Source organism: Sus scrofa, chromosome 1, assembly GCF_054392235.1.
Source record: "Sus scrofa isolate SSC_HxYL_T2T_F1_AM1 chromosome 1, Sscrofa_HxYL_maternal_Yorkshire_Landrace_v2.0, whole genome shotgun sequence".
NCBI lineage: Eukaryota > Metazoa > Chordata > Mammalia > Artiodactyla > Suidae > Sus > Sus scrofa.
In genome coordinates, this window is record NC_139383.1 from 214,131,079 (window position 1) to 214,144,151 (window position 13,073).

The 13,073-nt window shown below is 43.7% G+C and overlaps 1 protein-coding gene across 3 annotated transcripts in view; it reads right to left on the minus strand.

The window, feature by feature from the left end:
- Window positions 1–486: 486 nt before the first annotated feature.
- Window positions 487–13,073, minus strand: part of ACER2 (alkaline ceramidase 2) — a 74,960-nt gene continuing 62,373 nt past the window's right edge. The window contains exons 6-8 of one of the 3 annotated variants that reach the window (XR_014821012.1): window positions 6,739–7,865; window positions 5,748–5,797; window positions 487–2,209 (exon numbers count right to left, since the gene is read on the minus strand). The gene's annotated coding sequence lies outside the window, so the exon portion shown is untranslated. Of the gene's footprint in view, window positions 7,866–13,073 lie in introns of all 3 variants that reach the window. The other 2 variants (XR_014821011.1, XM_084984170.1) reach the window with 2 other exon arrangements.

Below are 13,073 nucleotides of genomic sequence, written 5' to 3' on the forward strand. Positions count from 1 at the left end.
TGCCCTTGCTCAGTGGGTTAACGATCAGGTGTTGCCATGAGCTGTAGTGTAGGTTGCAGACGCGGCTCGGATCCCGTGTTGCTGTGGCTCTGGCGTAGGCCGGTGGCTGCAGCTCCGATTCAACCCCTAGCCTGAGAACCTCCATATGCCGTGGGAGCAGCCCAAGAAATAGCAAAAAAAAAAAAAAAGACAAAAAAAAATAATAATAAAAAAATACATTATAGTTTCCTGAAGCTTTTTTTTTTCCAGCTGGTAAAAAGAATCCTTCATTCATTCTTCCACATTAGAATAATAATATTCATCTTATAGTATTACTGTAACATATAATTTAGGGTTTAGCACAGTAGCACCTAGCAAATAATCAATATTTTAATTACTAATATTAATTGTATTATTATTAATATATTGATATTAAATTATTAATATATCGACATTAAATTATAACTCATTGGCTGAGAATAATCTCACATTGCCATGGTTGTGTTCTTTTTATTTTACAGGTCTTTTTATTTATCAGTGTAAATATTGATGTTATCACCTAAGCTTTATCATGCCTGTCTTTTTTTTTATTACTCAAATGAATTTATCACATCTGTAGTTGTATAATGATCATAACAATCCAGTTTCACAGGATTTCCATCCCATAACCCAAGCATATACCCCCACCCCCCAAACTGTCTCCTCCGGAGACCATAAGTTTTTCAATGTCTGTGAGTCAGCATCTCTTCTGCAAAGAAGTTCAGTCTGTCCTTTTTTCAGATTCCACATGTCAATGAAAACATTTGATGTTGGTGTCTCATTGTGTGGCTGACTTCACTTAGCATGATAATTTCTAGGTCCATTCATGTTGCTAAAAATGCTGGTATTTCGTTCTTTTTAACGGCTGAGTAATATTCCATTGTGTATATGTACCACTTCTTCTGGATCCACTCCTCTGTCGATGGACATTTAGGTTGTTTCCATGTCTTGGCTATTGTGAATAGTGCTGCAATGAACATGAGAGTACATGTGTCTTTGCGAGTCATGGTTTTCTCTGGATAGATGCCCAGGAGTGGGATTGCTAGATCAAATGGTAGTTCTATGTTTAGTTTTCTGAGGAATCTCCATACTGCTTTCCACATGGGTTGCACCAATTTACAATCCCACCAACAGTGTACTAGGGTTCCTTTTTCTCTATACCCTCTCCAGCCCTTATTGTTTGTAGCCTTTTTGATGAAGGCCATTCTGGCTGGTGTAAGGTGGTACCTCATAGTGGTTTTGATTTGCATTTCTCTAATAATGAGTGACATTGAACATCTTTTCATGTGTTTTTTTGGCCATCTGTATGTTGTCTTTGGAGAATTGTCTGTTTAGATCTTCTGCCCATTTTTTGATGGGGTTGTTTGGTTTTTTTGGTATGGAAAAGGTATATACACACCAGCTGCATTTGATTGAGTGAACTTGGTGCCTCACTCACAGGATTTCTCAGCCTTGGCTCCATGGACATTTGGGGCTGGAAAATTATTTGCTCGTGGGTGCTGTTCTGTGCATTGTAGAGTATTTAGTAGTATCACTGGCTTTTACCCATTGGGTACAAATTTCAACAAACCAAAAAATGTCTCCAGATATTGACAGACCCAGGGTTAGGGTGGGGGTGGGGCGAAATTGCCGTGGGTAGAGAACTACTGCAGTTCCATCAAGCAGAATTCATTCCACTGCCTCAGGATGGCTGGAATTCAGCCAATTCTTGCCCTTTCAATCACAATGTAAAACTTCAAGCAGGAATAGCTCATTTGGCACCATTCCTCAAATGGTCTCTGTGTGAACAGCAGACTACTTAAGCTTTGGGACTCCTTTAGCCCATTCCACACAGATGGGCAGTTTACCAAAAACAATTTGGGTTTAAGAGGTCTCCCTCTCTTGAGTGTCTTGGTCTCTCCCTGAGCAAATCTTTGTCAATAGCTGAAGGAATTTCTGCAAGCCACAACCATGGAAATAACAAGTCCCAAAAGCCATGCTCTAAAGTGACCTCTTTAATGAACGTTCATGGATATTGTCTTGATAGCTGGATTTCTCCCTGGAGGAAGATTTAAGGTCTTTTCTCTGTCAGCACAGCTGATGGGCTGAGGGCACACAGCCAAGTTTAAGAAAAACTTGAAATCCACACTCCTCTCATTTCTCTTCCTTCTAAAATGAATCCCACTTCTCAGAGGTGAGGAATTATCAACCACTTTATATTTAGGGAAAAGGTACAAGGCATTTTGACACTGCGTTCAAGCCAATGGTGTTTAAAATTCTGGTGTGAGCCCTTGATGGCATTTTTCATCTATGCTTGGGAACACAAATATTTTTATCATAGTGATAATGTTGATTTTCATTAATGCTGATTTCAGGCAATATTCATTAGGTTGATTAAAATCCTTGATCAACTATCTATAGATAAGTTTTTAATATACCCTTTTTATTTTATAGATGTTTTCAAGGAGACATTGATTTCTGTATAAATTTTAAAATAGAAACTCAATTCATCAGCTGAGTTTGGTTTTGTATGCATATCAAAATTTTTACCAATCATACGTGCTAATAGGAATCTTCTACTGAACCCAGTTTTTACTGATGTAATTTTACAGACCAAAAAGATTTGAGTTTTCCATCAATTTTTCATCCACAACTCTGTAACAGATTGCACTCTTTAGAGGTTATATTGCTAAAGAAAAAGCCATAGTACGCCCTGGAATTGCTATATTTTTCCAGAATGTCTTACCCTTTTTTAGAGGATTGGTTTTTAAGTTTGGCCACAGTGACAATTTATGGCAGTGAGAACACCTGATTTCCTATAGCACAGCAGCCCTGCCTGGGTTTTTGGTCGGGGAGTGAGTGGGTTTTTTTAACTGCTCACTCTCAATCTTCTGTAATGTCATTTTCTAAACGTATTTTTGAGTGCAGTCTCATCTTAAAATTGTGTAATACTAAAAGAGAACTCCCTTATTTAAATAACAATCAAAAAATCTATGGTAGTATGCATTTGATTAACTTATAAAATGTTAAAGGAAAATATTTCAAATGAGAAATGTTTTTCAGTTAATTTCTAAAAATAAAAATAAATTACAAAAGAAAAAAATCCCCTCACAACTATTTATATTGGCAATTGGCCTATAAACATAATTAGGGGTTTAAAAAAAATTACTCCCTAGTTATCACAAATTTCAACATACTGGAGTCCAAATGCATTTACAATTACATACAGAAGTCCAGACAGTGGAGTTCCTGTTGTAGCTCAGTGGGTTAAGAACCTGGCACAGTGTCTATGAGGACACAGGTTTGATCCCTGCCCTCACTCAGTGGGTTAAACATCCAGCGTTGCCCCAAGCTGTGGTGTAGGTCACAGATGTGGCTCGGATCCCGCATTGCCGTGGCTGTGGCATAGGCTGACAGTTGCAGCTCTGATTTTTCTCCAGCCCAGGAATTTCCATATGCCACAAGTGTGGCCCTGAAAAGGGAAAAAAAAGAAGAAAGGAGATGAAAGAAGGAGGAGGAGAAGTCCTGACAGAAATTGTGCTGTTGTGCTATGATCAGAATCCAGAACATTTGGAAAGACTGACCTTGGTCCACCTCTTCTTGTGCAGCTGTGTGCAAGTTACTCAATGACTCTGCATCACCAGTTCCTTTGCTATGAAATACTACAGCTGCCTTAACTCCCACCCCATAAGTTACCAAAAAGAGTGAGTTATTATTCCATAAAAAGCCTGGCTCATAGTGGGCTTTAAGTACATGTTAGCTCCCTCCTGTCTGCCTGCTCTGACTTTGAACAAGTTATATAACCTAAGATTCAGAAAATCTCTTAAATGGGTCCCTTATTGAAATGTCAGTATATTCTCTAACCTTAAAGATTATAGGAATCCTGTTTGTCTCAGTATCCTAATACTACTAACATCAGGAAACTCAGTTCTTCCTGGGATGCCCCTGATCCTGGTCCCCAAACTACCCTCATCCAGTAAGGGGCCAGGTGACCCCTGGAATCTAAAAGTCAAGCCTGGATGTTCCCATGTGGTGCAGCAGGTTAAGAATCCATCGTTGCCACAGCTCTGGCTCAGGTCAAAATTGCAGTGTGGGTTTGATCCCTGGCTCAGGAACTTCCACATGCTGCAGTTGCAGCCCAAAACAAACAAACAAACAAAAAACCAAAACTAGCTTGGTTAGAAACAGCATAGAAAGACAGATTACCCTTCAGTCTAGATGTCAGGCTCACTCCAGTGCATGAAAAATTTCTGAGCTGCAACAAATTCCCCAGGATTCCCACAACTTTTGGAGGCTTTAGTAATTTAGTCATCTCTACCTACAAATAACATGCAGAAATGCTGAACTGCTGCTGGTTGTCTTGCCTCAGGACCACCACATACATTAAACACATTATATCTCTACAATGACAGACTTAAGACATTCCAACCCAGAATTAGCAATACCTGGGAAATTATGGCATTCAAGCTCCCTCACCCACCACAGACATCAACAATCAATCACAAAACCATTCCCCATTGTATTTTTTCAGCCAAGCACTCCAGGCAGCCACTACCTATCAGTCCCAGTGGCCTGCAAGAGAAAACCAAATATGTTTTAGACAAGTCCATAAATGAGGAAATGAGGACTAAATCAGCAGTGTTACTTTCCTGGGGTGATACTACTAAGCTGTAGAACTGGGTATTAGGACCTTGTTTTTTGTTTCGTGAGTAGTCTTTGCTGCAACAGCCAAAAAGTATCTGAGGTGTATCACCTATGGCCATAAGTGTTTTAGATCGCAAACCATGATGCGCAGAGTCACAGAGTGGAAGGTTTGCTGCTCATAAGCCAGAATACTAGAGAACTGTGATAAGAAAAGTCTTACGTTAGGTCATTGGTTAGGCTATGGCCAGATAGCAAGTAATAGCATCTTCTAATTATTGAGAATTGTGTAGGGAAAAAAAGAAAAGCTTTGGCTGCTGGGATTTATTAATGGAATTTCCAGTAAATAATAACAGTCACCTCAGAGACAAAAAATAAAGTTATGCCCAAGTGTGGTAACGAAGCTCTTGGAAATTATGCATACAAGCTCTGTCTGCTGCCAGCCGCTAATGACCCATGTCCTTGAAATGGAATCAGGTCATGGAAGGTTGTAAACATTGCAGCTTTCCTGTCTCCTCTCAGGAGCTTGCTCACACACATAATCCATTCCCATAGCAGTTGCACTGGACTTCAAGGGAAAAGGAGAAGAAAAATGTTTTCCACAAGGAAAGTAATGCTATTCATTCCCATCATCCTTTACAAGAGTCTAGGAGGTGAGGGGAAGATCCTGTCCCCAACATCCTCAAATTCCCCCTCCATCCCCAGACTATTGCCTAGAATTTCATTTTAGGGCCTTATCTCTCCAGCTCAGTCCTTCTCAAAGAAGAGGCTTCACCTAAAGGGCTGGGGTTTTTTTCAAACCACACTTGTAAAACCCAGCCCCACCGCCAGCTATCCTCTCCAGCCTCTCCAACACACACACCATCTCCTCCACCAGGTGAGAGCCATAGCAAGCTCTTCATGAGCCACAGCAATGTTGCTTGGAAAAAAGATTGAGCATCCTGCATAGCCTAGGGCCCTGGTCCCAGTGGAAATTGTAACTGCCTCTAGGAAGAGTCCAGCCTGGAAGTCTCTGCAAATGACCGGGGAGAGTGCCTTACATTTATTCACGCACTTAACCCTGGGTGGTCAGCGGCTGCAACATGCCAGATAAAGGCCTGAGCACTTACTCTTGCCAAGGAGAGTGAGTTCCAGGCTCTGTTCCCAAAGACTTGGTGGTCTGCAGAGGAAGACAGACACATGATAAGGGTAAGACTTCACTAGAACAAGTAGCCTAGAAGGTGGTTAAGAAGCCTGACTGCATGGGTGTGAATCTCAGCTCTGCCACTTACCAGCTGGGTGGTCTAAACCTCTCTGTGCTTCACCAGCCCCATCTATAACCTCAGGAGAATGGTTTTATGTGGGTTAAATGAGTTAATTTTTTTCTTTTTCTGGAACACCCCTAGAGTAGTGCCTATCTTATAGTTAGGTAATAGGCTCTGCTTGATAAAGAAGTGCTATAAATAGATGTCTTGATGCCACTGGAGCCCACAGAATAGTCTGGGGGTTCAGGGAAACTTCAGAGAAAACATGACCCCTGAGATGCGGGAGGGGGATGGGAAGTCTGACACGGAAATTCTTCTACCAAGTGACAGGTGAAAAAAATGTGACATTTGGGGAAAACATGTTCAGTGTGGCTGCAAGGGTAGGGTCAGCTGGGGAGTGGAGGAACAGAAGCTGAAAAGGTGGGCAGTAGCAGATTGAAGCTGGCCTAGTCCAACCCACCAAGCAGACCTCATGCCACTGAAGGTTCATTCACCTGCATGTGCCATGGTGAGACTAGGCTTACGAAAGCACTCTGCACATACCAAAAATAAATGATGTCTTGGATTTGCTTCACACTGATGCTGGGAGTGTGGGGTTTGGGGGCTTAAAAGAATGGGGGCACTGCAAACAATTGCCTTTGGAATGGATAAGCAATGAAATCCTGCTGTATAGCACTGGGAACTGTATCTAGTCACTTATGATGGAGCACGATGGAGGATAATATGAGAAAAAGAATGTATATATGTATGTATGACTAGGTTACTTTGCTATACAGTAGAAAATTGACAGAGCACTGTAAACCAACTATAATGGAAAAAATAAAAATTAATTAAAAAAAGAATGGGGGCAACTCACACTGGCAATGAGTTGATGGTTGTTGAGGGTGGGTGATGGATATGTGAGGGTTCTTGATCCTATCTCTTGATAACTGTAAACAATTATCTTGAAAGAGCAGCTGGGAGAAAACTCTTAGACATCACCTCCCTCTGCTATTTATTAGTAGTCATATATACCTTAGTGTGAAAGGAGGAAAATTTTGACCAGCATGAAGAGGAAAGAAGGGGTGCCTGAGGTAGGAAGGGGCAAGACAAGCAAAGTTAAGGAGGAAAAGGCAGTCATTAGGGAGGCTGGGCAGCCCAACACCAGTGAGCCCCCTTCCCCTCCTGCAGACTCCCCCACCCCTACCTAAAGAGTGTGACTGACACAGGTGTTACCAATATGCTCTCTGACCTCTCAAGGCCAGACGACTGCCGCTCCAGTCCCCTTAAGTCTAATACTAACATGTTTCCCTTGGGCCACCTCTGACCAACTTCCCCCCAACAAATGCCTTCCAGGATTGCCCCGAGCGATTTTAGCATCCTGGATGAGGAATGTTTTCTGAAATGAATGTTGTCCGAGGCCTGATCTAAGATGTTATCACACCTTGTATCCTTTCCTCGAGGACGAGGAGTTCACTGAACACACTGGGTCATGGGCAGGAGCTGGGTTAAAGCATGAGAGAGCCCCAAACAGCACCGCCTCCTGCCACCACTGCAGAGTGATCCTCTAGGAGGGTCAGAGAGAAGGTCAGCCTCTGTGAGACCCAGGAGAGAAAATTATCAGGAGCCACTGATGATAGACCAGGTGTTGCTTGTTCCACAGAAAGAAGATAAATTGAAGCCCATGCATGCAAACTCCAGAGCGCAGGAAGTAGTGAGTGCGCCTGCGCTCGCTCAGGAAAGAAAGGGCTGCTGGGTAGGTTGAGGGGGGAGGTCTTCGGGAAAAACAGGGGCTTCTGGAAACATGCAGGCACCTAAGGCAAAAGGGGGTTTCCCAAGAAGGGAAAATGTTATTTTTCTAAAGTAACGCTAAATCTAAAGATGCTGGCCTATTCTAACAATTAAGTAGGGTTCTTTCCTGTATCTTCTTCCTGTTTCTGCAGGGGGACGGAGAAGGTTCTTGAGCTGCCCATAGAGAAACTTCTCTCTTCCAATTCTTCTTCTCTGTTGGAATAGAGGCAAATGGGGGATTAGAATCGTCCTGTGAGCTGCTTTGACATCTGTTGTAAAACTAATGACAGTAGACTGACTCAAGGTTCTTCCTGGGGAAAAAGCATAGGGGGGTTTGGGGGAGAAGAAGAATGGCGGGGTTGGTGGGAAGAAACCAAGAGAGAATGCCCGCTCACAGCTGGTGACGGCGGGGGGGTGGGGGGGGAGGTTAGTCCCGGCTTCCCAGCCTCCTGCCCTCGCTGCGTATCGCCAGGTGCCAGACTATGGAGAAAGGAGCACTGCCTCCCTCTGCTGGAAAGGGCTGGTAGGGCGGGATCGAGCCAACCCAACTGCTGCTGCTAGGCCTCCTTCCTGGTCATCGGTTGTTAGGCTAATGGGTGGAACTTAAAGAAGATGCTGTCTAGATGAGCCCAGGTGGGAAAAGAAATGGAGAGAACAGAGGGGCCGGGCTGACTACCACCTTCCATAATGAAAAATCAAGCCCCAAAAAAAGGCTCCCTGGTGGCCTAGCCGTTAAGGATTCGTGTTGTCAAGGTTATGGCCCAGTTTTTTTCTGGCCTGGGAACTTCCACATGCCCTCGGGCAGGTGAGCCAAAATAAAAAGTGAAAAAGAGGGGGCCAGTAAATCCTGGGTGCTGCCGCCCTCTACGGGCTAAATGGTGGACTAGGATCATTGGCCCCACTAAGGTGTTCTGAAGCTGGGCTACACCCCAGTTTCCTACTGGGAAACCTTGTGGGGTTAATATGAGAGAAGCAGAGGTGGAGGCAGGAACCAGCTGCAGCCTTAGTTTCCCCAGAAAGAGAGGCCAGGTTGCCTTACGGCAAATCTGATGGCCAGTGCCCTTCTCATCTAAGGGCAAACCCTACCATTACCCTGCAGGGAGATTTAACATGTGCAAATAGTTTGGGGTTGTCCTGTGACTGGAACACCCTCTGACATTTAATGGGAAAGGCCCAGCACTGCTAAATATCCTGCAAAACAAGGGAAAGTCCTGAACAGAAAAGATTTCCACTCAAAATGCTACATGGTTTCCCCCTGGGGGGAAAAAAAAAAATGCTAAGTCCCTGCTTTTGCTGGATCCACCCCCATACACACACACCAGATCACTGTTTCTTGAACATAGGGATTTTGGGACTCCTGAATGTGTGTTCAACAACCTCTACACAACCCAACTTGAACAGTACATCAAAAGTGTTTGCAGTTCTGGAAACTGGTGATCATAGGATTGTATACACAAATGCAAGATTAGGCACTAAATATCACCTGTTGCTATTGGTTTTGATGGTAATGAATGGTACAGAATAGGCATCTGTTAATCTTGAGAAGGAAGTCACAATTGCTACAGTGTTACCAGGAATACTCACATCCTCAAGAGTGTGCCTGTGAATCTCTTCACTATAAACCAAGGATACAGACAAAAACTTAATCTTTGCAGAGGAAGGTGTCCTGGTTTCCACAGTTCAAGTGCAGCTGCTTAATAGACACAGGGGCAGCACCTGAGAACTCAAAGGTGGTGAGAAACTGGTGGTGAGACCCAGCAAACTGGGTTCTAGCAAGTCCTCCAGATAATCCTGTTGCTTGCTGAAATTTGAGAACCACCCAGCTAGGAAACAGTTATTCTCTTGAGATGTGGGTGCCTTATTTTCCTAAATGACGCACCCATCATGACAGGCAACAGCTGAGAGCACAGAGTAGTGAGATGTGTGCAGAAGAAACTAGGCCCAGGAGACCCAAAAACCCCTCTTCTAAATTTTACTAAGTCATTATCAGCCCTGTCTTAACTTTCCGTGAAGATGAAAATGTCCTTTATCAGTAGGTGGCTGTTGCGTGTTAGATGTGTGGATGGTGCAACTGAGAAGTAAATCTTTTATTCAATTTAAATTTCAATAGCCACAGGTGGTTAGTGGCTAATCTGTTGCACTGAGGAAGATTGATCAGACAGTTTTGTATAAACTGGAAAGCCTCACCCAAAATAATCCTCAGGGGAGAAAAAACACAAGCATGTTGGTACAGCTAGAAATCACATTTCTCATTAATCTTAAAAAGAATCTGTCACCATTTCCATTAACAGTGTCAGAGTTAAGGAAATGCAATTTATGCACAGACTCAGTTACTCAGATTTAAAGAGGTCTGCCTTTTCTAAATGTTGGCAGGCAGCAGACGCCCGACATGGCAGCTGTGAGCCCACCAGCTAATGGACAGAGTGAGAACAATGAAGGCAAATGGGACCATTTCAACAGCTAATCTTTTCTTCTCTTGACAGATTTTAGAGACACCCTGTCTTATTCCTTCTAATCACTGCGCCTCTATATACTAAAGAGGACACAGTTAAGTGGTTACACTGTGGGGTTTGACCCACAGCAATGAATTTAGCAGGGATAACTGAGTGCTGGGCAAAGCAGTCTTCCAAAATGGCAGGCCAGTGTAGCAAGTCCCATAGTTAACACCATTGGCATCTGTCATTTGGCCATTCGGTGCCCACTTTGGCTGGGAATCCCAGATTGAGGGGCTGTTTTAATACACTTCAGAACACATGAAGGACTCCCAATGAAGGGTCCAGTTGAAGGTCTCCTCTGGCCAGCAAACAGGATCCACATGCACTTCTACTCTAAGCCTCATTATGAGCCTATTGACTTGCCTAAATTTGAGCCCTTTTAAATGTAATAAGTGAATCAGCCACAGCTGAAGTGAAGACGAGCCTATCAGTATTTTCTGCAAAATTGGGGCCTCAGTCCAAAACCCTGAGCCTGCAGAGAGATGGAGAAGCAGGTGATGAAAATGGGGAGGGGAGGGTGAGACAAGTCCCAAAGTGACCAAGAGGTTTGGAAAAGATTCTGAAAGGTGTGTATTAAAGTATCAGGCAATGTGAAGCCACATGAAAGAATGAATAGCAGATAGGGGAAAAATTAAATGGCTGCACAGAATAAGATCAGGGTTTTTTCTCTCCAGACCAGCATCCAGCCTATGTTCTGCCTGGTGGCTTTTGCACACACCAAGCTACCCTCTGAAGACGGGGCCCATCGTGAATGACATCTTCCAAGGAGTCCAGCACACTTGTGGGCTCAGTGTAAACCTTTCAAATAATAATGATTTTGAAGTCATGGTGACTTGCTAAGCCAGTGTATCTCAAACTCTCGCATACATGTATCACCTGTTTCAATATGTTAAACTATGTTAAAGTTTGAATTGCTATGTCAGTAGGTCTGGAATGAAGCCAGAAATTCAAATGTCTAAAAGTTCCCAGGGAGGCCAACGTGTGCTGGTCCTCAGACTACACTTCAACAAGCCTTTATTTTCTCTGTTGGTCATAAGCTAGCTCGTCTGGCTGAGAATCACACCAAGAAAGTCAAGGACATCAGTTGGATCCCCATCAGCAGGGTCCCTCGATTTTACAGCTGCAAACTGAACCTGCAACCAGCAGGTGATCTTGGGAAGAGATGCCCATCTGAAGTTCAGCATATTACACATGGGCTGCTGGGGGGGGGGGGGAAAGACCCAGCCCTGAGATCTTAATGAGTGCTCTTCCCTGGATGTCAGTTTTAGACACAATCACTCAAGCAGGATTGCAAACTAGTCTCCTCTCTCCCACTGACTAGATGGTCTCAAGTGGCTGTCTACAGAGCTAATCTGAGGAAGATGCTGAAACCAGCATTAGGCTCTGCTGGAAGAACTGTACTGGATGGGTCATGTCTGTCTGTAGGGGAGGAAGATGGGGAAAGTGGCAGCATAGCTGGCACGGGGCAGACCCTGAGCAGGTATGAAGCTCCTGGAGTGAGGCCTGTCTTGCCTTCTCTCAGAATCCAGAACAGACAGAGGCTGGGGACGTCACGGGATAAATGCCACAGTCCCTGAGAGCACACTCAGCCTGAAGTCCCCCATGCTGCTGTGTCCCACACACAGGCTACAGCTGAATAATCAAGCCCCAGATCACCTGACTCCTATAGTCTGCTGGTCCTCAGACTATAGGAGGCTCTAATAACATTCTTGGGGTATCCTTTCTCCCCCAACTAGGCTGGCTGTCTCACAAGAGAACATGCATCAAGGGACTTGGGGAGACTGAGCATAGACTCCACGTTTTTGTAGAAAACTTAAAGAATCTAGGAGCCCTAAGTTTAAGTCCTATTTCTGCCACTTTTAGAAAAGACACTTGACTGCAGTTTCCAGCCATAAAATGGCATTTAAATAGGTGGCCTCAAATTCCCTCTGTACTTGTAGACTGTAGAGATCTATAATCTTAGAGGAAATTCAAACAATTAGCACCAGGTGCCCATCCACAAGTCAGAGCTGCAGTCGCTCCCTCTGTGGCAAATTGGATTTTTTGAAAGGCATTTTGGTCCCTGGTTAGTGACTGCTGTTCATACCCTCAAGTTCTCCAGAAAGTTGAGTCCATGTGAGAAAATGAAGTTGGCACAGTTGGTACTTCCTGCCTGACAAAGATGAAGTATGAAGGTCTTAATTCATTTTTTAAAGGTTCTGGGGAAAAACACTGCCTTTTCTAAGATAAAAGTACTGATCCTCAAAGGGCAATCCTGACCCACCTGTCTGAAAATTACCTGGGAGAATTAAGACTGAGGGGTAAAGGGTGGAGGAAAACATTTTTTAACAAGAACTATTCCCCTCCCCCATTCAGGTGATTCTTCTGCACATGGAAGTTGAGACCCACTCACCTGGGGCTTTGTCCACCTCCAGAGTGACTCAACTTGTGGGGAGAAAGGGTGAGGAACATGCTTCATACACAAGCTGTTCTCAGACAGTAAGGACTAAGGATTGGTTTAATTAGGTACGTCTGGTGTCAGCCTCAAGGTTGCTTAGTAGACGGGTGTTTACTCGCTAATGGAATCAAAACAAAGTCCTTGGATAAGAGATCCTGTTTTACGGCTACTGCTTTCTTTTCATTGGTTTCACACCAGGCATTTTAACAGCATGATTTTCTGCCTCCAGTTGAGGAAATGAGTGTGCATGCCATTCTAGAGTGTGATTCAACAAGAGCCAGGCACAATTTGAATGTTGATATATTTAAAAAGCAAACATGCTATCATATAATCAAGTTTACAGTATGACCACCAGCTTGGTGGCCATGAGGTTCATGGATCACTCCAACTGTCCTACACATTGAAAAGCAGAAATGTGATATCAGTAGTGCACCAGACCTTTGATTCATTGACATGTTTTCCCTGGAGTGACCAGATGTCTGTAATGTA